Source organism: Panthera pardus, unplaced genomic scaffold (assembly GCF_024362965.1).
Source record: "Panthera pardus isolate Hobbes unplaced genomic scaffold, ASM2436296v1 HiC_scaffold_11, whole genome shotgun sequence".
Lineage (NCBI taxonomy): Eukaryota > Metazoa > Chordata > Mammalia > Carnivora > Felidae > Panthera > Panthera pardus.
The window spans coordinates 6,452,568-6,476,744 of record NW_026526666.1 but is presented as its reverse complement, the minus strand read 5'-3'; positions in this window follow the sequence as shown (position 1 = coordinate 6,476,744).

The following is a 24,177-nucleotide window of genomic DNA, read 5'->3' as shown; positions in this document are numbered from 1 at the left end:
TCAGTATAACATCAAGCAGGATAACATTGGTAATATAGAAGTCCCAGAAGGAGAAGAGAGAGAGAAGGGGCCAGAAAACTTATTTGAAGAAATAATGGCTGGAAATTTCCCTAACCTAAGGAAAGAAACAGATGTCCAGGTCCAGGAAGTCCAGGGAGTTCCAAATAAGATGAACCCAAAGTGAGCTACACCAAGACATGTTATAATAAAATATCAAAAATTAAAGATAGAGAATCTTAAAAGCAACAATAGAAAAACAAATTATTACCTAAAAAGGAAACCCCATAGGACTATCAGCAGATTTCTCAGCAGAAATTTTGTAAGCCAGGAAAGAGTGGCATAACATATTCAAAGTGCTACAAGGAAAAATCTTCCAACCAAGAATACTCTAACTAGCAAGGTTATAATTCAGATTTGAAGGAGAGATAAAGTTTTCTAGACAAGCAAAAGCCAAAAGAATTCATTGCCACTATAAGCCAGCCTTACAAGAAACATTAAAGGTACTTCTTTAAGCTGAAAAGAAATGGCACTAATTAATAACAAGAAAACACACAAAAGTAAAAATCTCACTGGAAAAGCTGAATATATAGTAAAGGTGATGGATTAATTACTTATAAAGTTACTAAGAAGATTAAGAGACAAAAGTAGTAAAATTAAGAAAAACTACAAAAATTAGGAGATATATAAAATAAAAAGATAGAAAAAGTGACTTCAAAAACATAAAATGGGGGAATAAAATATAGAGTTTTGAATAGTGTCCAAATTTGAGTCATTATCAACTTAAAAAATAGACTGTTATATACATAGCATGATGTATGTGAATGTCACAGTAACCACAAAGCAAAAAGTTTTGTAAATACACAAAAGAAAATGAGAAAGTAATCTAAACACAGCACTAAAGAAAGTCATCAAACCACAAGGAAAGAGAGAAAGAGAAAAAGAAATGAACAGAGAACTACAAAAACAGCTAGAAAACAATGGACAAAATGGCAATAAGAATGTACCTATCAATAATTACTTTTAAATACAAATGAACTAAATTCTCCAATCAAAAATATAGAGTAGCTTGGGGCACCTGGGTGGCTCAGTTGGTTAAACGTCTGACTTCGACTCAGGTCATAATCTCGCGGTTTATGAGTTCAAGCCCCGTGTTGGACTCTGTGCTGACAGCTCAGAACCTGGAGTCTGCTTTGGATTCTGTGTCTCCTTTTCTCTCTTCCCCTCCCCTGCTTTCTCTCTGTCTCTCATAAATAAATAAATGTTTAATTTTTTTTAAAACATAGAATAGCTGAATGATAAAAAACAACAACAACAACCCAACACTCTATATACTACCTACAAAAGACTCACTTCAGAGTAAGGGCATACACAGACTAAAAATAAATGGGATGGAAAAAGATATGCCATGCAAATGGAAATGGATAAAAAAGCTGGTTTAGCTATATTCATATCAGACAAAAAGTTATGTAAATAACTTTAAAATAAAGACCATAATAAAAGACAAAGGGGGCCACTACATAATGATAAAGGGGTCAATCAAGCACGATATGACATTTATTGGGCCCCTGGGTGACTCAGTCAGTTAAGCATCCAACTCTTGGTTTCAGCTCAGATCACAGTCTCACATTTCACAAGTTCAAGCCCTACATCTTGGGCTTGAGATTCTCTCCCTCTCCCTCTTGCTCTGCCCCTCCCTCTCCCTCTCTCTATAAATAGATAAATGAATAAATAAATAAATAAATAAGAGAAAAAAATTAAAAAGATATATTTATAAATATATATATATACACCCAACATAGGTGTACCAAAATATATAAAGCAAAATATTAACAGAGCTAAAGAGAGAAATTGACAGCAATACAATAATAGGGGATCTTAACATCCCATTTACATCAATGGATAGGTCATCCAAACAGAAAATCAATAAGGAATGAGACATTAGACCAGATGGACTTAATAGGTATATACAGAACATCCCATCCAACAGTGGCAGAATACACTTCTTGAGTGCATATGAAACATTCTCTAGGATAGATCATATGTTAGGCCATAAACAAGTCTCAGTAAATTCAAGAAGGTTGACATTATATCAAGAATCTTTTCTGAACACAGTGGTAGGAAACTAGAAATCAAGTACAAGAAGAAAGCTGGAAAAACTACAAATATGAGGAAATTAAACAACATGTTACTGAACAAGTCCTGGGTCATAGAAGAAATCAAAGGAAAACACAAAACAGAAAAACAACATATCCAAATCTATGTGATGCAGCAAAAGCAATTCTAAGAAGGAAGTTCATAGCAATACAGGCCTACCTGTATTGCTACAAACAATTTAACTTTATACCTAAAGGAACTAGGGGGAAAAAAAGAACAAACAAAGCCCAAATTTAGAGGGAAGGAAATAAGAAAGATCAGAGTGGAAATTAATGAAATAGACTAAAATGACAATAGAAAAGATCAATGAAATTAAGAACTGGTTCTCTGAAAAGATAAAAAAAATTAACAAACCAAACAAAAAAAACCCGGAGAAGTCTCAAATAAAATCAGAAATGAAAGAGAAGTTACAACTGATATTATAGAAATACAAGGATCATAAGAAACTATTATGAACAGTTGTATGCCAACAAATTGGACAACTTAGAAGAAATAGATACATTCCTAGAAATTTATAATCTTCTAACACTGAACCATGAAGAAATAGAAAATCTGAATGGACCTATTACTAGTACAGAGATTGAATCAATAATCAAAACCCCCCCAACAAACAAAAGTCCAAGACCAGATGGCTTCATTGTGAATTCTACCAAACATTCAAAGTTTTAATACCTATCCTTTTCAAACCCCTCTGAAAAATTGAAGAGGAATGAAGGCTTCCAAACTCACTTTATGAGGCCAGAATCACCCTGATGCAAAACTCCTCAACAAAATATTAGCAAACTGAATTCAACAGTACATTAAAAGGATCACACACCATGATCAAGTAGGATTTATTTCAGGGATGCAAGGATGGTTCAACATTTACAAATCAACCAATGTGATATACCACATTAATGAAATAAAGGATTAAAATCATAAAATAATTTCAATAGATGCAGAAAAAGCATTTGACAAAATTTAACATCAATTTATGATAAAACTCTCAACAAAGTGATTATAGCGGTTATATACCCCAACATAATAAAGGCCATATATAACAAATTCACTGGTGCTATCATATTCAATGATGAAAAGCTGAAACCTTTTTCTCTAAGATCAAGAACAAGACAAAGGTGCCTACTGTCCCCACTTTTATTCAACATAGTATTAGAAGTCATAGCCAAAGCAATTGGGAAAGAAAAAGAAATAAGAGACATGAAAATTTGAAAGAAGTAAAGCTATTTGCAGTTAATTATATATTGAAAACTCTAAAGACTCCACCAAAAAAAATTAGAAATGAATTCAATAAAGTTGCACGTTACAAAGCTAATATACAAAAATCTGTTGTGTGTCTATACACTAATAATAAACTTTCAGAAGGAGAAATCAAGAAAACAATAACTTATGATTGCATCTAAATGAATAAAATATCTAACCAAGGAGTGAAAAGACCTGTACGTGGAAAATCGTAAGATATTGGTGAAAGAAATTGAAGAAGACACAAATAAATAGAAAGATATTCCATGCTCATGGATTGGAGGAATTAATATTGTTAAAATGTTCACACTACTCAAAGCAATATCCAGATTTAATGCAATCCTTATCAAAATTCCAATGGCATTTTCATAGAACTAGAACAAATAATTCTAAATTGTTCACAAAAGGTATAGAAACTAACTTTCTCAATCTTGAGAAAGAAGAACAAAGTTGGAGATAATAGGCTCCCTGCTTTCAAACTATACTGCAAAGCTATGGTAATCAGAACAGTATGTTATTGGCAGAAAGACACAAAAAGCAACGGAATGGAATTGAGAGCCCAGAATTAAACAGACACATATAGGGTCAAGTAATTTATGACAAAGGAGGAAAGAATATACAATGGGGAAAGAACATTTATCATTTCAACAAATGATGTCGAGAAAACTGGGCAGCCACATGCAAAGGAATGAAACTAGATCACTATCTTACACCATACACAAAAAATAAGTCAAACTGGTTTAAAGACTTATATTCATAAGACCTGAAACCATAACACTTTTAGAAGAAAAGAGTGGTGGTAAGTTACTTAACATCAGTCTTACGATGTTTTTTGGATCTGACTTGAAAGACAAGGGCAACAAAAGCAAAAATAAACTATTGGGGCTACATCAAACTAAAAAGCCTCTGCACAGCAAAGGAAAGCATCAACAAGATCAAAAAGCAACCTATTGAGTGGGAGAAAATGTCCCCCAAAATGTGTAAAGAACTCATTCAACTCAATAACAAAAACCAAACAGTCTGATTAAAAAGTTGGCGGAGATTCTGAGTAGACATTTTTGTGAAGAATTCATACAGATGGTCAACAGACACATGAAACAATGCTCAACATTATGAGTAATCAGGGAAATGCAAATCAAAACCACAGTGAGATATCATTTTATACCTGTCACCATGGCTAAAATAAAAAAGACAAGAAATAATGACTGTTGGTGAGGATGTAGAGAAAAGGGAACCCTCATACACTATTGGTGGAAGTATAAATTGGTGCAGCCATAATAGAAAACAGTATGGTGTTTACTAAAAATAAATAAATAAAAATAAAATAAATAAATAAATAAATAGATAAAATTAAAAAAAACATTAAAAAATTAAAACTAGAACTACCATATGATCTAGGAATTCCACTACTGGGTATCTATCTGAAGAAAACAAAAGGCAACCTATTGCATGGGAGAAAATGTCTCCCAAAATGTGTAAAGAACTCATTCAACTCAATAACAAAAAAACAAACAATCTGATTAAAAAGTTGGCGGAGATTCTGAATAGACAGTTTTGTGAAGAATACATGCAGATGGTCAACAGACACATGAAACAATGCTCAACATTATGAATAATCAGGGAAATGCAACAACCTAAGTGTCCACCAATGAATGAGTGGATGAAGAAGATGTGATTTATACATAGAATAGAATATTATTCAAAATATATTATAATAGAATATTATTCAGCCATAAAAAAGAATGAAATCTTGCCATTTGTGACAACATGGATGAACCGTGAGGGCATTATGTTAAATAAATAATAATAAATGTTAAATAATAATAAATGTTTATGGTGATGATGTCAGTACAGAACTCCAATATAGTCTGAGTAATGTTAAGAAAAAAGTGTGCCCAGACTGCAAAGAAACCTGCGAGAGGCACCTAGCCAGACGGGGAAGGATTAGAGAAAGCTCCCCAGCGGAGGTGATAGCTGATGTGAGTTTTGAAGAATACATAGAAGCATAGGTAAGAAGGACAGGTAAGAAGGAGGTTCTATTCTGGAGAAATGACTGTCTGAACGAGATCATAGTGGAAACTTGGAACAATTTAGCTTTTATTTATAACTAATTTTGAATTATGGCATAAAGGGAGATGGGAGCTGGAGAGGTAGAGAGACAGCCAGGTCATAAGGGGCCTTGTATAAGGAGAACCTTGCATAAGGGCTTTCGTTAATGATCTTGGGTGTTATCCTGCAGGTAGTGGACACCACAAAAAAGTTTGAATCGAGGGAACAACACGGTCTCAATTATATTTTAGGTCTGTAGCGTTGTGCAGGATGGATTGTATAGAATCAAAGTTGAAAGAAGAGAGAACAGTAGCAGAAATCTACAAGAGATGAGAAATAAGCTAGGGAGTGGCAAGAAAATGGAAAAGAGGGAGTGGATGGCGATCTTAGGAGGTAGAACTGACATGATTTTGCTATGGAGATAAGCAAATGGACTTGGCGCTACTGCTAATGATAACATAACGGATAATGTTGGTAACTGAAGACAAAAGAGTAGATGAGGAGGTGCAGGGAGAGTAGGTAGAGGTAAGATGAAAAGAAGATAGAGGACTGATTGAATTGCAAACCAAGAAGGAAGTGAAGAAGAAGCAGCCAAAGAAGTAAGAAGCAAACCAGGATAGAGAGTTGTCATGAAAAAATCAAGAAAGGCAAGGGTTTCAGGTAGGAAGCCAATAGCGTCTAAGTATTGGACTTAGCAATAGCAAGGCAGTTCTTGAGACAGTCAAGAGTAGTGTCAACGGAGCAGTGGGGACATAAGCCAGACTGCAGTGGGCTGGGGTGAGAAAGTAGAGATAGAACATAGGCTGCTCTCTCAAGAGGCTTAGTTGTGAAGGAAGGGACAGATTTAAAGAGATGCCAGTTTGAGGGGGAAATTTTTGAAGAGACATTGAGAGCCCTGAACACATTTCTATGGGAAGGGGAGAGATTAAAGATAAAGGCTGGATGGAAGGGATCCCTCTCTGAGGTGCTGCCCCTTCAAGGAGCGAGCTCTCTGTCACTATTAGAGCACACCCACCGTCAGGAATGCTAGAGGAAGGGCTCTTCCTTCGATCAGTCTAGCTAACCCAATGAAACCTTCTAATTCTTAGATTCTTCAATGTGATGGTGATTTATTGATCTTTTCGTATTTGCATTGCTGTACACTGACCGAGGCAGGATATGCACGTAGATTAAAGCTATATCACTGATGGAATCATCCAGGTCGGCAGTCGGGGCTGTTGGCTACTTGACCACCCCAGCTCTCTCTGATTCAGAGATCACAATGAATTAATTCAAGATAGAGGTGATTGTCAGGCTAACCATCTGCTTAGCTACCTTCCCATGTCTACCTTGGGGAAAATCCAGGAAAGGCCTCTTCTCTCCAACTTGGAAAGCAATTTTTGGCTTCTAAGTCTACCTGTCATTTTAATTCAACTCAACACAATTCAGTTAATCAAACACCCATTGAGCGTGTACTGTTTGCAAAGGTATGTTGATGGGAACATGCCTCCTGTCCCCAGAAACACAGTCCTTCCCCAGTCATTCATCTTTCTGTGAACTGGATATAAAAAAAAAGAGAAATAACATAACCACCAGGATAGTCATGCTCAAACCATGTTTACAGAACCCTCACATTCTAAGGAGATGCTCCCTGACCACGGAAGTGGGTGAAGGTACGACGAGAGGCTCCAGGCCGTCCCATCGCAGCTTCAACTCAAGTAGCTCTATTCTCATTTGTTTTACACTTTTGGGTTGTTGCAGGGTTTCGTTTGAACCAAGAGTTCCGAGCTTAGGGCCCCACTAAAGTCATGCTTGATCGTCAAAATCAAGAAAGGCATAATGCTTACTACTAAGAATCACGAAAAAAAGAAGATCAAAGGCATGGATAAAGGGGTTCATTTGGTCTTCCCAAACCTATTCGTGAGTTAATTCATCAGAAAAACAAATATAGAGCAGCAGGCATTGCACCAGTCCCGTGCTGGGCACTGGGGAGACACAGATGGATTTCCTAATCCAGTGATGGAGCCGGGCAAGGGAATGGTCACTCTGGGGGGGTACGTGGCATGATCAAGGTGTGGATTAAGGATGGTGAGGAGACATGGGGACAACAATGAACATTGTCTGAGAAGTACGTGAGAGGGGTTTTTCCAGAGAAAGCTTCATAAGAGACCTCATTAAGCTGAGTCAAACGTGTGGCAGTTTGCCAGGAAAAGGAAGAGAAAGGGTGTACACCTGTCCCCGTGGCCAGCCCCAAGTGCAGACAGGGGAAGGGCAGAAGATGACAAAACGCTGGTCCTCAGTAAATATGTGGGGACAAGCTGAATGAGTGATCTCGACAGCTTTTCCTCAGGCTGCACCTGGGCCTCTCAGAGGCCCTAAGGATTTCAGAGCACTTCCTGCCAGTCAATGGCTCCAGCTCCCGTGGCCTTCCACGTACTGCCACCTAGTGGCCATGCCCAATGCCCACGTTTCCCTGGAGAGTCTTGAATCTGGAGGCCGACTAAGGGTCATCTCCGTTTTCCCATGGATTTTAGAGTTGGGGAAACGGTGAGTGCAAAACAGTGACAAGTGACTTCTCTGGGAACACAGGGTTTATGAGCGCTGGGGCTCTGTGACTCTAGCACGAGGTTGGGTGTGATCTAGTTCACACCCCCTGACAGCCTCAGGCTCTGGCAGGCTTGTGCTGAAGGTTGAGTGACACTCAACTTGGTGGCTGCCTCTGGAATGTGCTTAAAATCCTCATCCAGGCTTTGGTGCAGTGGTGATGGTTTAAGAGAGAAAGAACGTGGGAGTAAGCGGAGCTAAAGAGAAATGAAGAAGCTGTATTCTGCCCCCCTCCCCTGCCCCAGCAGCCTAGCCTTCAAACCTGTTTCTTAGTGTAAGGGTTAAATTGTAGTGTAGGGCTAACCTGTAGCCTTGAGAAATAACAGCTTTGTTTTGACACTATAGGTTAAGAGATAACAGCCTTGTCCTATCAATCAAGGGAACAAAAGTTCAAGGAAAATCAACTGGATTAGTGTTTGATTGGATTGGGGCAAAGGCATGTTGGGAACTTTGAAAAAATGGCGCCAGGAGGCAGGGTCAAGGAGGTCAACTGGTTGCGGCTTAACGGCAGAAGGTCAGAACTATTTCCACCCCCATCTGGGAACTATTCCTTTGTTCTGTTCCCAGGTGATGATAAGACGATGTGGTCGGCTATAAAAACTCTGTACCCCGGCTGTTTGAGGCCGCACACTCTGATCAATAGTGTCGGTCCCCATCCGTCGGCCTTGCCTCTCATTGCAATAAACCTTTTTGTGACTGTCACTGGTGCCCGTAGCGTTGTTTCAGGAGTCGTGTGGATGCAACATTAGCAGTGAGAAAAAGTGGCTAGTGGTGTTCTGGGGATGGACAGAGACTGTATACTTCAGGGAGCCACCCTATGAAAGAGAGGAGAGAGGACTCTTCAGCCGTACCCTTTCTGAGGAATGGATGGGGGTGGGGGAGCCCCGTGGCCACAGGCAAAGGAGAATAGCCAGAGACAAGGCTAGAGGCCACTGAAAACACCTGTCAGCTGCTGAATGTCCGAAAAAAGTGCATTCAAATAGAATTCTCTGTTCAAGCCAACCATTTACATGCAACATGTTTCAGAAGCCCATCTGGTTTCAATCTGTACTGTGACAAAGCCACACACTCAACTGTCCTGGTTAAAATTCATACGTCACTGTGTATAGGGGTGGGCCTACTCTGTGGTGCTGGCGTATATTATATGTTTTGGAAATATATTTGCAAAAATACATATCTATGTTTGCTGTTTGCAATTTAAATGACTTTTAATTCTTAAAACTATATTTAGAGTCAAAACCCTTTGGTTATAAAAATCATAAGGAGCATTTTTGATAAGGCAGAAGTATATCTAGGTTAACAAGAACAGATCTGACCTTGATCTGACTGTTTTATACCTAGTAGCTAATGCCAGATGGATTTTTACGATACAAATCATAGGAATAATAAGACTAATATGACTGACACAGTCAAAAGATAACAGGAACCAGACAGTAAAGGTGGTGAGAGAAGAAAATCTGTATAGTAAACAACAACGATTTTGGAGAGAGGATTACAAGGTTGAGCCTAAATTTTGGCCTTCATATCCTATCAGACTGAGAAAAAAAGGCGTTGCTACAATTGAGCCCTGAATGAGGCATTTCATACCCTGGCCAAGGTGGGCTCACAGAGGAACTCCCTTTCCGAGTCCCAAAACAAAACATGCCTTGAACTCTTTCTGAATGTCCCATACTCGAGGCTGGGCAGCATGTCCCGGGATCAAAGCCCTGGCACCTCATCTTGTACCCATCAAACTGAATTCACAGAGGGAGGGGAGAAGGGAGGAGAGGATGGGGGCTGCTTCTGGTTAGCTTACGTCTTCTGCCAGAGTGAGACATCCTCTCCCTGTGGACAATTAAGCGGTTCTCACAGACCTGCCATCTGGGCTCGGCAAAGTGTGGAATAGCTACTCTCTGTCTCCACCCTACCCCACCCTGGTTCGGGGAGCAGGCCAATGAGATTCAGGAAATCTAGCCCTTTCTACACCTCCTACCCATCCTCCTTTCCTGGCATAGCTACTGCTAACCCAGTCCTCCAGCCCTCTTCTCTCAGTTGATAAAGCCAGCCCAGGAGCACACCCCGTCAAGGGCCCTGCAAAGAGCCAGAGAGCCACCCCCGTTACTGTGCTGGACCTTGGGACAGGGACTGGTGGCTCCAAACGTGAAAGCAGCATCAAATCCCCCAGTCACTCTCCAAAAGGCTCTTGGAGCTGCAAAGCCCTGACTTGGTCCCAGTTTTCAGAACAAACTCATGGCTTGCTTGTGCTGTCACTGTCGGTGCGTTTTTAGGTGGACTGACATGTGAGTTGTGGTGGAGGCCAGAAATGGAGGTGCCAAAAGAGCCAGGTTCAGACAAAATCGAGCGGGGAAGCCATGTCTGAATTCTTTGTCCTGGCCTCTTGGGCCTCGTCTTCCCTACCTACAGCCTTCAGGGCTCTCCACTAACAAGCATTCATTTTGTTTACCTCCTGTGTGTCAGGCGCCATGCTGGGCCCTCGCCCTGACCTCACCCATCTCTTGGCCAGGGAGGAGAGAGCCAGGTAAACAGGCAGTGAGAGACCTATTAGATTTATAGAAGGTATGATGAGAACTCAGGGGGGAGGTGTGAGAAGTACCTTGGAGACAGATTTCTACAAAGTGCAGAGGAGCTTCTCTGGCTCAGAAGGGAAGAAAGTGCAAGAGAACAAAATAACTAACAACTGTACTGAGCTTGCGTTTTGTGCAACGCTTCCTCCTAAATAATCTCATTTGATCCCTAAAGCAACTCTTTTAGGTGAGGAAGGAAAGCACTGGAGTCCTGGCTCACAGCAGATACTTCATGTGAGCGAAGTGAATTCAGGTGAATTCCATCTCCCTTTTAGAGACGAGGAAACTGAGGGTCCAGAGAAGGTAAATCTTTGTGCAAGGTCACAGAGCAGGAAGCAGGGAGCCAGGGCTCAATCTCAGGTCTCTGATTCCAAATCCTGCATGCTTCAGACCGCTGGAGTCCTCTGGAGGGTACAGGAGTTCTCCCTAAGGATTTTCAATTGCGTTTATTTTGTCGATAATTTAATACATTGATATAAGCATATTCTGAGTCACCACGATGGCTCCTTATGGCCAAGTACACGTAGGATTTTGGTGCCCATGTCTGTGTCTGTGTTTACACACAAATCAGAGGCTCCATAGAGTCCACCTTGAATTGCTGTTAAGAAAAGAGAAGTGGACTTAATGCATAAATGAAGCCTTGTCACCACTGAAAGCTGAGTGCCCACTGTAACAACCACTGTAACAACAACTTTCACAGCAGCCTAAATAGAAAAAAAAAACAACAAAACAGGGTAGAAGTGTACAGTAATAAGATAATAAAGCATAGTAATAAAGGCATGTTGAATGCAAAAAAGCCGACACCATAGCAGTAATTAACATGTTTGTGTTGCCAGTGACAATTTAATTTTTGCAAAACAACATCATTAGTCATTTAAATTAACCCAAACTGGCTTAAACAATAAAGGGAAATGCTTTGGTTCACATAACTGACAACTCCCAAGGCATTATGCTTTCAGGATCCATTTGATCAGGGCTCCAACTCCATTTGTCTGTAATACCTTTGGCTCTGCTCTCTTCCATGTGTCTGTTTTGACCACAGGCTGGTTGCAGGTTGTCCACTAGCAGCCACTAGGCTATATGCTTCTTTTTTCACATCTGGGGGAAAGAGAAAGCACCGCTTGACAAATACAGAATGAAAGTCCTGAGTTTTACATTCATTGGACTATCCTTGAACCATACTCTGTGGTCATAAGAATGCCAGGTTAGGTTTGTTTTAGACCTACTTATAGCAAGAGGGATGGGTTAACCCTGATTAGCTTAAACCAAGCAGAGCCCACCCTTACCATGGAGGCTGCCATGCCCTGGGAAAGAGGATAAAGGATATTGAAGAGACATCTACAATGTCCACTACATAGGGTTAGAACATTTCAAGAAGAAAAGTGTGATGGACAAAGCCCCTAAGAAAGGAAGTTCTTAGCGAGTTAGAGAAATTAAATGAGATCTGTGTGTCTGGATCTGTGCATGAGAAGAGGTTAGAGAGGAATTACGTCAAGCCAGGGCATTCTAAACCATGGTGAGAAATTGGGATTTTTTTTCTTCTAAGTGCAATGAGAAGCCATTGAGGAATTTTCATTCAAGGAAGGACACAAATAGGTTTATCTTTTAATATAACTCTTGCTGCCATGTGGAAATGGGTTGGGAGGAATGAGAAAAGAGTGGAAGGGGGAAGCCAGTTAGCAAGCAATTGTAATGATCCAGGCAAAACAGATTTATCATTATGCTCATGAAACTTATGCTTCAAGGCTCCCCACTAGCACGAATCTCTTACAAGGTTTTCTTGAGAGAGCCCTGTAATGCTCTCTCATGCTGAAATGTTTTCACAGAATTTGTGAGAGTAAGATGACTTAACAGAACCAGATGAACTCCCATCTCGTCCACTCGAACTCACCCTCCGTCACGCTTGCCCTCATAACAGATGACTTTAGCATGACCGTGAGGATTCAGCGGGCCCAGCTAAGTGGAGGTGGAATTGGGGAAACATTTAGTGTGGCTTTGGTGGTTCTGTGAAGTTCTTCCAGCAAGGGCCTAAGCAATAGGACAGCCTCCATGCCTTCCTTTCTCCCCACCCTTCACCATCACATTATACTTAATGAGTCTCCCGTTGCTACCCCTGTGGTCCAAATCTGACCCAATATCCTCCTAAATAGTCTTCCATTTTTAGTCTGGGCCCCATCCAGTCCCTCCTCCACATTGCTCCCCAGAAAAACCTTTCTGAAACAAAACCAAGATTGGATACCAAAACCCCTCAGGTGAAAAACTTTGGTGAGAACTGCCCATTGCCCGCAGGGTAAAGTTCATCATGTTCCACATGATCTATGTCTTTTCCATCTCATCTTGACTTCCAGTGTTAAGAATTACCCGGTCTTTTCTGCTTAACCTGTAGTCTTACAAAATAATAGGTAACAAAATGTATAACAAATGGATGATGTTGACTCCTCTTCAGTTTACCACTCCGGAGCCTGGCATTCTTGCTCTTCTGTGGCTACAGCTCTGGGAAGTGTTTCTGTTGTACCTACACCCCATTTACTCCCAGTGGCTTATGTCAAGTAGGAATGAGAGTTGATGTTGACCCGTGAGGGCAGAACTGTGATACGTTCCTTTTGACCACCTCCTTGCCAGAGAGCAATGCTATTTAATTGGTTTGACAGAGGATTATTATGGAAAAACTTCTGTGATGGTCCCATATGAATTCTTGAACCTGCCTTTGGGGAAGCTGTGTGGGACTGGGTTAGGGCTGGTAAGGAGAAGGTGGTCATGCATAACCATAAAGACTAGCCATTTTTTCTGGTTGATATTCAAACAGATTCAAAGTGTTCTGTTCATTTGTTTAATAAAAATGTTGACATTGCCCCTAGAACCCAAGTCTAAGGAAGAAAACAACTCAATAAAAGTGATAAACCTCTAGCCAGACTGATCAGAAAATTGACAAGAAACAAATCACCAATATCAGAATGATAAAGAATATATCACTATTGATTCCACAGATATTTAAAAAATAATAAAGAAATCTTTTAAACAACTTTAGGCCAAAAAAACAAAACAAAACAAAACCTGATAACTTACATGAAGTGGACAAATTTCTTGAAAGATACAAACTACCAAACCTTACTCAAAAATAAATTGATAACTTGAATATTCCAAATCTATTGAAGAAATTGAATTTATAATTGAAAACTTTCTCACAAAGAAAAGTCAAGGCTAAGAAGAAAACATCACTGAGGGGAATCTATCAAACATATAAGGACATAGTATCAATTCCATGAAAACTCTTCCAGAAAGGTGAAGTGAAGGGAATACTTTCCAATTTATTCTATCAAGTCAGCATTACCTTGATACCTAAACTGAAGATATTACAAGAAAAGAAAAACTATAGATCAACATCCTACGATATATAATCCAACGATTATATATAATCCAATGATATATAAAATGTATAATAGAGCATGACCAGTTTATCCTAGGAATGCAGGATTGGTTTAATATTTGAAAATCAGTCAATGTAACTAACCATACTACCAGAGTTAAAAGAGAAAATCCACATGATTATCTCAATAGGTGCAGAAAAAACATTTGACAAAATCCAACATTCATTCCTGATAAAAAGTCTCAGCAACTAGGAATAGAAGGAAACTTCCCCAACAAGATATGGGACATGTATGATAAACCAACAGCTAACATCACACTTAATAGCGAAAGACTGAATGCTTTCTCTTAAGATCAGAAACAAGACAAGATTTTGCCCTTTTCATCACTCCTATTCAATGTTGTATTTGAGGTTCTAATTGGTGTAATAAGGCAATGAAAAGAAATAAAAGGCACTCAGATTGGAAAGGAAGAAGTACAAAGCTATCTTTATTTGCAGATGGCATAATTATCTACGGAGAATATCTGATGAAATCCACAAAAAGCTACTAAAATTAATGAGTTTATCAAGGATGTAACATACAAGATCAATATAAAAAAATCAAGTTCTTATCTTAAGAAAAGAAAAAATTGATTACTTCGGTACAGTCAAAATGAATTTTCTCTTCAAAAGACACTTTTAAGAGAATGAAGAAACAAATCACAGAGTGGGAGAAAATATCTGCAAATCTCATATCTGAAAAAGTGCTTGATCCAGAACATGTGAAACGCTCTCAAAATTCAACAACAAAAAAAAAAAGGAAGAAGAAAAAAGAAATAAATACAGAAAGAAAAATAGGAAAAAAGGAAAAATAAGTGAAAAAATTGAAGAGCTCAGCAAAGAAGATCTATAGATGACAAATAAGTACATGAAAATATACTTTAGATCAATAATCATTAGAAAATGCAAATTAAAACCACAATGATATACCATTGCTCCCATATTAAAATGCTAAAATTTAAAAGTCTGACCATATTATTTGTTGATTAGAATATGGAGGAACTGGAACTCTCGTATACTGCTTGTTGGAATGTAAAATGGTACACCTTTGGTAAGTTTCTTAAAGATTTAAATACATACCCACATATGATCCAGCTATCACACTCCTAGGTATTTACCAAAGAGAAATGCAGGTATACGTCCATACAACACTTGTACAAAAATGTTCATAGCAGCATTGTTTGCCATAGTCAAAAATGGAAACAATTGAAAAGCCATTCATAGATGAATGGATAAACAAATTGTGGTACACTATTCAGAAAAAAAAAAAAGGTACTATCGATACACAAACAATATGGATAAATCTTAAAATAATGATGCTGAGTAAAAGAAGCCAGGCGAGCAAATAAAATACTGCATTTGTGTTTTCTTTCTTTTTAAAAAAAATTTTTTTTAATGGTTATTTATTTTTGAGAGCAAGAGAGCATGAGGGGGAGAGGGACAGAGAAAGAGGGAGACACAGAAGTGGAAGCAGGCTCCAGGCTCCGAGCTGTCAGCACAGAGCCTGATGCGTGGCTCGAACTCACGAACCGTGAGATCCATGACCTGAGCTGAAGTTGGACGCTCAACCGACTGAGCCACCCAGGCATCCCTATGTTTTCATTTATATAAAATTCTAGGAGGTGCAAACTAATGTATAGTGACAGAGAGCAGCTTATGATTGCCTATTGATGACTGAGAGGAGAGCAGTGCAGGAATGAAAGATTACAAAGGGTGCAAGACTTTGGAGGGTAATAGATATGTTCATATGTTATTTCGGGTCAAACTGGCTATAGACCAGCTGAATGTGCAGTATTATGTAGCCCAGATGCCCGTATGATTGGTGGTTTATTGTGAGAAGGTAAATCATGACCTGCCATTCTACAGACATCTCAAAATTTTACTTACATCTGAATTTCTTTAGAGTTGTGCTGTCCAATATGTAGCCACTGGCTACATGTAGCTATTTAAATTTAAATTCACTTAAATGAGGCATGCCTGGGTGGCTCAGGCGGTTAAGCATCTGACTTTGGCTCAGGTCACGATCTAATGGTTTGTGAGTTTGAGCCCCACATCAGGCTCTGTGCTGATGGCTCAGAGCCTGCAGCCTGCTTCAGATTCTGTGTCTCCCTCTCTCTCTGCCTCTCCCCTGCTTGTGCTGTCCCTCTCTCAAAAATAAACATTAACAAAATCAAAAATAAATTAATTTAAATGACATAAAATTAAAAAGTTCACATGTCATGCTAGTATTCAATAGGCACATATGGCTAGGTGGTTAGTGTATTGCACAGTGCAGATAGAGAACTTTTCTATCATTGCAGAAAGTTCTATTGGACACTGCTACTGTGAAGTCTTGCTTTCTTTTTCTTTTTTTTTTTTTAAGTTTTACTTGAGAGAGAGAGCGAGAGATCAGGGAAGGGGCAGAGAGAGAGAGGGAGACAGAGAATCCCAAGCAGCCTTCACACTGTCAGTGCAGAGCCCAATGTGGGGCTTGATCTCACAATCTCACGACTGTGAGAACACGACCTGAGCCCAAATCAAGAGTCGATGCTTAACTGACTGAGCCACCCAGGTGCCCTGTTTTGCTTTTCAAATGTATGGTCTATTGATCTACATTGGCATTATCTGGGATCTTGTTAGAAATGCGTAATCTCCCCTCCCATAAGATTTTATGCACATTAAAGTTTGAAAAGCCCTCGTCTAGGCAGTCTAGTGAAATAGTTACACAATGGATATTGACATACAGGAGGATTTAGTGTTTCATATCAACATGAGGGGCTTGGGTCTTTTCTCTGAGATACCAATTTGGAGTTAAACAGGGAAAGCAAAAAGAGCCTTCATGAATCCAATCAGGGTCTTGAACAGAGCTAGAACACGGTGGGGGCAGGTACAGAATACAAGAAAGTAAAGTTTGGTCATAGGTGACCAGTCACTTAGCCACGGTCAGGAACGGGAGTGGCAGAATCAGGAAGAGGAGTAGATGTATCACAGTTCCATTTTCACAGGCAGGGATGGGCCAGGCCAGGACCCAGAGCAGAATCTGGGACAGTTGTCACTGTTTGCTTAAACATCTGGCTGCTCCTGGATCTGTGTTTTTCTTCCAATCACAGAATTCCCCAGTCTCCAAGCTGGAGGGGTCCTTAGCAGCAACCCTCGCCCCATTTTCACTTAATGACCACAGATACATTAAGAATTCCACGGGGCTTCCTGCATTTGTCCCACAATCGCTGAGCATCTACTATGCAGCATGGTACATCAAGGAGGATCTGTATTAGCTTATGGGACTTCCAACATTCTAGGAGCAAGATCCAGGAGTGCAGAGAGGTGCACCCTTAGGGCTTGCACGCTCTGGGTAAATGTCTGAAGTCCAATCCTCCCACCTCTGCTTCTCTCTCCTCTAACCCTGAATAAATGGATCACTTATCATTTCACATCTGTCGAACCACAGCCATATATTTACAAACCTCAAAACTGGACCTCTGTTCTGTTGGGCCTTCATTCCCATGTTATGCTGCTACACATTATTTGTCCCTTCAGACTGCTTTTGGCCATGCTTATTTCCTACTCTGTCTGTCCGATCCCCCTTCTCCCTACCCACCACCCTTCCCCACCCAACCTCAAAAAGTGATTGGCTTTCATTTCAGATCATTTTTCTAGGCTGCCCTGGCCTGAGTTATTTCCAGCTCCCTTTGATAATTGCTCTCAGTCCTGTTGGGTAAACTCCTTGCTGGTTGGTGTGTGTACCTTGTCTCTAGCTGATGTGCTTTGCACATTTTCTTGACATTTGTTTGTTCCTGCTTTCAAATCATTAGCAAAGATGTTAAATAAAACCAGACCTGACCTTGCTCTCTGGGGAAGTGCCCTCAGCGCCCCGTTCCCCTCACTGGAGCTCTTTCTGGGTATTTATATCATTATCCTTCATTTATGATCTCTCAGCCAGTTATTGAGTCCATGTGACCACGTTCTCATCCAAAACAATCTGATCTGGCCTCAGAGTAGAAATGGCGTGTCAGGCTGAGCAAAAGCGTTTACCCAAGTTCCAAATCCTTTACTAAAGACCTGGCCTCACTCTGTTTTTCTCCTCTGCCCAAGTCTCTTGAACTTGCTTCTTTCCATAAATCCTTTGTGACTTTATTCTTTCCAGATGTTGATGGATTTTCACTGTTAACATCTGTTTTATTACTGTGACTATCCAATTTACTGGCTAGTAATTTCCACAATTAGCTTTCTTTTGCTTTCTTTTTTGAACATTCACACCATATTTATGGCCTCTTCTCATTCTCTGCCCTTGATTTTCAACTCTTTTTGTAGTTTTCCAGTGATTTTTCAAACTTTTTATACTTCAACCCAGAATGGTGAGGCTCAGGACTCCGCCTTCTTGGTGACAGATCTGAGCTTCAATGAAGGGGTGTTTTAACTTGATTTAGAGCTATTGTTGCTTACATTTCTGTTGCCAGTTAATTGGCCAGGTTTTTTTTCTTTTCTTTTTTTAACCTCACTCAGACAGAAAGAAAAAAAATTTAATGATGGTATTGACGAGTAACTTTACTTACCTAGAAGCCACTTATCTAGTATCTTTGGTATCTAGAACACAGCAAAACACACATAAGAATCTAAAAACCTAGAAATAATCAGAAATACCACAGACTGGCCAGAAAAGATGTAATGAAGTTCACGTGTTGAATGACAACAATCTTCATCACTTTCTGGGTTCCTACGTTATTATCTTAGTAGTTTTCCTATGTCCTCCACGGACGGCAAGATACAGGTAGTCTCTAGCTTTAGGAGGCATTGTCTCCAGCATTATGGAACCAGGTGTCCCAAAGGCTTGCCCAGCACAAGGGCCTGCTGTCTGAAGGCTCAGCACTGTATCATTTTGAGTGAGAGAGGAGTAAATCTGGTGTTAGATTAGAATGCCATCTAGCCCAATCCACTTTAGTAAAACTATAGCCCACATAGCTGATCACATTTTTTAAAAACTCCTGGAATTCTCTTCTTCCCCTCTCCACTTGAATCCTACTTATCATCTGAGATCATTTGACTTCCAATTCACATCAGAACAAATGAGCAAATAAGAAGGGGGAGGGTGCGGTGGTTGCTATAAGCAGTCACTATAATAACAACAAAAAGTGTTGGCTGCCAGGGAAGAGAAAGAGAATCTAAAAAATAAACCAAACCCAAAACCTCTGGAGGCTTAGAAGTTTTGGAGCCATTTTGTATAGGGGAAGATAATTCTGGGTCACTTTAATATCCATTGTTGGAATAATTCTATTTAGAAACAAGACAAAAAATAATATAATGATGATCTTGGACCTTGATTCAGAAAGCAACGTTAAATTGGCCTTGGCAACCATATTTAAGGAAGTAAGGAAGCATGCCATTAGTTTTAAATTAATAGGTAATAGATGTACATCATTCAAAATTCAAAAAGTACAAAAGGGTACATAGTGGATAGTAGTTTCCTTATATCTCTATTCCTAATCTCCAAGTAATCCTCTATTGATACAAACACTATAACCCATTTCTTTTGGACGTCTCCAGAGATATTCAAAATGCCTTTAGGAAAGCATGCTTTGTAAATCGCTTCTAAAATTTTGGATTCTAATAAATAATCTCCAGTGATCTGGAAAATTCACTTAGGTGGAACTGCTTATTTCTCAACAATTCAGGGTGAATTAGGCATCATTGAGTGTGAATTTAATTTTCTAGTTTAATGGGACAGAAAGAGACATTGTTGACTCCAGAGACTATGGGGGAGACCTTGCCAGTGCCCAATGTGGAGACGGGAGGGTTCTGACCTTTATCACTGAGTAAACATTGTTTACTCAACTCCATTCCCCCAAGCTTTTTTAATCCTATTGTGTGTAAACACACGGTGGTTGGGGGAAAATGCATCCTACCTGGGGGCAGGATGTAAAGAATAAGACTCAGCTTGCCTGTGTGGTGACTCAGTTGGTTAAGCCTCCAAATCTTGGTTTTGGCTTGTGTCATGATCTCACCGTTGTGAGATCAAGCCCCAAGTCGGGCTCTGAGTTGACTTGGGAGTCTGCTTCGGATTCTCTCTCTCCCTCTCTATCTGCCCATCCCTTGCTTGTACGCACGCACTCTGTCTCTCCTCAAGATAAATAAATAAACTTAAACAAAGAATAAAGTAAGATTTATCTCCATAAGATACTTAGAATTTAATTTTTGAAAAGGAAAGGCATGCACAAAATGCTGTAATAGAAGGTAAAACATTGCTGTAAGAGAATTTAAAATGCCAAGAGAGGAGAGATCATGTGGAACTGAAAGAATCCAGCAAAGCCTCATGAAAGAAGTAGCACTTGAGATAACCCTAGGGGAAAAAAAAGTAGGAGTTCAACAGAACAGAAGGCAGAGAACATCCCAGGAAGGAAAAGCATGAACAAAGATATGAAGCCTGTAAAAGAGCACTTTGGACAAAACTGTTAGTGGGATGACGATTTGATGTCCATTCCCTTCTTTTTCTGAAACATTTCAAGCCTGTTCCTAAACACTAGAGCTGCAAGTAGACATCAGCCTGCAGACCCAAGGGGTGTCTTTGGGAGGGAGCAGTGATCATGTCCAACAAGGCAGGGATGATCAAACTGATTTGTGTGCAGGAGAAGCCAACTGTCTCCTCCACCCTGACTCCAGCAAGTCTGCTCTGCTCTTGGGACCTCTTTGTTGGTCTAGTGTGCCTAAGCCATGAGTAGTTACAACTCCTTGTTTTCCTGGAACTGTCCCTTGTTTCTGTGGTAGTTCTTTAAGGACTATGCCTAGAATGTTCCCAGAATGCCAGGCCATCTGCTCCCTCTGGCTTGGGATGGCTCATGGCTGCCTCGCTTTCCTGAAGTGGAGAGTCCCTGAAACAACATCCAGAGCCAGGGGAAGGGGACAAGGCCAGAAGGTAAACTTTCCTGGAAATGGGTTTGTATTTCCTGACATAGTTCCTTCCATGCTTTCCTGGGGGTAAAAATGGCCTGTGACCATGTGTTTGACATTTCCCTCTGGCAGAAGCCCACAAGAGCTTTCATGTACAAGATGCATTTGATTAATGATGGAGCCAGGCAAATTCTTTTGTTTTAGGCTTGGAGGGGTGCTTTCCTAGGTGTTGGGCTTCTTTATTCCTTGGCACTCAGTCTACCATTGTCAAACTCAGAAAGGGCTCAAGAGAAAACATTTGCCTTGTTAGAAGACAAAGGGTTTTTGTTTTTATTTTGTTGTTCTTTTTAATCCCAGAAACATAGATTTATAGATATCCAGAAGAGAACTCTCAGGTCACCTAGTTCAAATTTCTACTTCATCCAGAAAACCCAGTCTCCTAGACATGCTACTAGATTTTAAGACCCATGAGAACAAAGACCATATCTGCCTTATTTACTACCATATTCCCAGTGTCTGATTCATGGTAGGTATTCTATAAATGAGTGTTGAATTAAGATAGTTCAGTCCAGTGGTGCCTCAATATCTCAATCAGTTGATGATGAATGGATAAAGAAATTGTGGTTTATATACAAAATGGAGTACTACATGGCAATGAGAAAGAACGAAATATGGCCCTTTGTAGCAACGTGGATGGAACTGGAGAGCGTGATGCTAAGTGAAATAAGCCATACAGAGAAAGACAGATACCATATGTTTTCACTCTTATGTGGATCCTGAGAAACTTAACAGAAACCCATGGGGGAGGGGAAGGAAAAAAAAAAAAAAAAGAGGTTAGAGTGGGAGAGAGCCAAAGCATAAGAGACTCTTAAAAACTGAGAACAAACTGAGGGTTGATGGGGGGTAGGAGGGAGGGGAGGGTGGATGATGGGTATTGAGGAGGGCACCTTTTGGGATGAGCACTGGGTGTTGTATGGAAACCAACTTGACAATAAATTTCATATATTGAAAAAAAATATCTCAATCAGTTGAGAGTCTAATTTAAAAAAAAAAATGTTTTTTAACGCTTATCCATTTTTGAGAGAGACAGACAGAGTGAGGAAAGGGCAGAGAGAGAAGGAGACACAGAATCTGAAGCAGGCTCCAGGTTCTGAGCTGTCAGCACAGAGCCCAATGCAGGGCTTGAACCCATGAACCACAAGATCATGACCAGAGCTGAAGTTGAATGCTTAACTGACTGAGCCACCTAGGTGCCCCAAGTGTCTGACTCTTGATTTCAGCTCAGGTCATGATCCCAGGGTCATGGGATGGAGCCCCATGTTTGCCTCTGTGTTGAGCATGGAACCTGCTTGGGTTTCTCCCTTGCTCTCTCTCTCTCTCTCTCTCTCTCCCTTGCTTGTGTACTCTCTAAAAAAAACAAAACAAAAAACAAAACAAAACAAAACAAAAAACAGAAAAAGATAGTTCAGTCTCTCTTGAATGCTTCCAGGAACAGATAATTCAGTGTGTTGCAAGGCAGCCAATTCTATGCTTTTAAACATTGTTTTTCATGGGGAAATATTTTTGTGAGAATAGGGGTGCCTGGTAGGCTCAGTCAGTTGAGCATCCGACTCTTGATTTCAGCTCAGGTCATGATCCCAGGGTTGTGGGATCAGGCCCCATGTCATTTCTGTGCTGAGTGTGGAGCCTGATTAAGATTCTCTCTCTCTCTCTCTCTCTCTCTCTCTCTCTCCCCCCCCCTTTCTCCCTCTGCCCCCTCCCTTGTGTGCAAGCTCTCTCTCTCTGTCTCTAAAATAAAAAAAAAAAAAAAAAAAAAAAAAAGCAAGAGCAAACATGAAAGGAAAAAATAAAAGCAATAAAACTTGTGGTCCAGGTTAGGGATGGGAGTGTGGAAGAGAAAAATGTTGTTTATCAATTTTTAATTGGTTTTTAAATGTCAGTGTAATTGATGTGTAACATTGTGTAAGTTTAAAGTGTATGATGTGTTGATTTGATACATTTATATCAATTTTTAAATCGGTTTGTCAATTTCTACAACAAATCTTGCCAGGATTTTGTTTCAGAAGGTTTTGATTCTTACAGATCACTTTGGGAAGAATTGATACCGTCATCATATTGAGTCTTTTAATCCATAAATATAGTATATATGTTCATTTATTTAAGTCTTTAGTTTTGCTCTACAATGATTTATAGTTTTCGGTATACAGATCTGCACATCTTCTGTCAGATTTATTCCTAAGTATAGTGTATTTTTGATGCCATTATAAATGGCATTTTAATTTTGATCTTTGTTTATAGTATATGGAAATACAACTGAGTTTTGTAAATTAACTTCGTATCCTATAAACTTGCTAAACTCAATTCTTTTCTCCAGTAGTGCTTATAGATTCCTTAGGATTTTGTACATGGATGATCATGCAGTAAATAAAGACAGTTTTATATCTGCCTTTCCAAATCTGTATCTTTTGATCCCTTTTTCTTCTCTTACTGCACTGGCTAGCATCTTCACTACAATTTTGAATAGAAAAGGTGAGAGTGGACATTCTTACCTTCTTCCCAATTTCTAGAGAGAAACATTCAATTTTTCACCAGTAAGCAAAATATTTTGCTGTAGATTTTTGTAGATGACCCTTATCAGGACAAGACTTTCCCTTCTATTTCTAGTTTGCTGGGAGTTTCAACCCTAAATCAATGCTAACTTTCTTCAAATACATCATCTGCATCTGTTGAGACAAAAACATGGATTTATTTTAGTCTGTTAATATAGTAAATTACATTGGTTACTTTTCAATTGTTAAATTCTGCAATCATGGGATAAACCCCACATACTTATACTATCATTTTTATACATTGTTGCTAAAATTTTGTTAAGAATTTTCCACTTGTGTTCATGAAGGATATTGATATTTAGTTTTCTTATAATGTATTTTACTGTTTTTGTGTCAGAGTAATTCTGGCCCAATAACATGAAGTGGGAAGCACTCTCTCCTCTTCTATTTTCTAGAAGAGTTTACATAAAATGAATATTATTTATGCTTTGATATTTGTATGAAAATATACATTTTTAATATAATTATGAAAGCAAGTTTAATGTCCTTGCTTGATACCTCCAACATCCAAGTTGTTTGTGAATCTGCTTCATTTAACTTTATTATCTTGATTGTATGTCACATTTTCCTGCTTTTTGCCATTTGATTGCATGCCAAAAGTTATATACATGAGAACAGTAAAGACTGGAGTAAAATAATATTCGTTTTAAAAAGGCCCTGCCCTTGGGTCGCCTGGGTGGCTCAGTCGGTTAAGTGTCTGACTTGGGCTCAG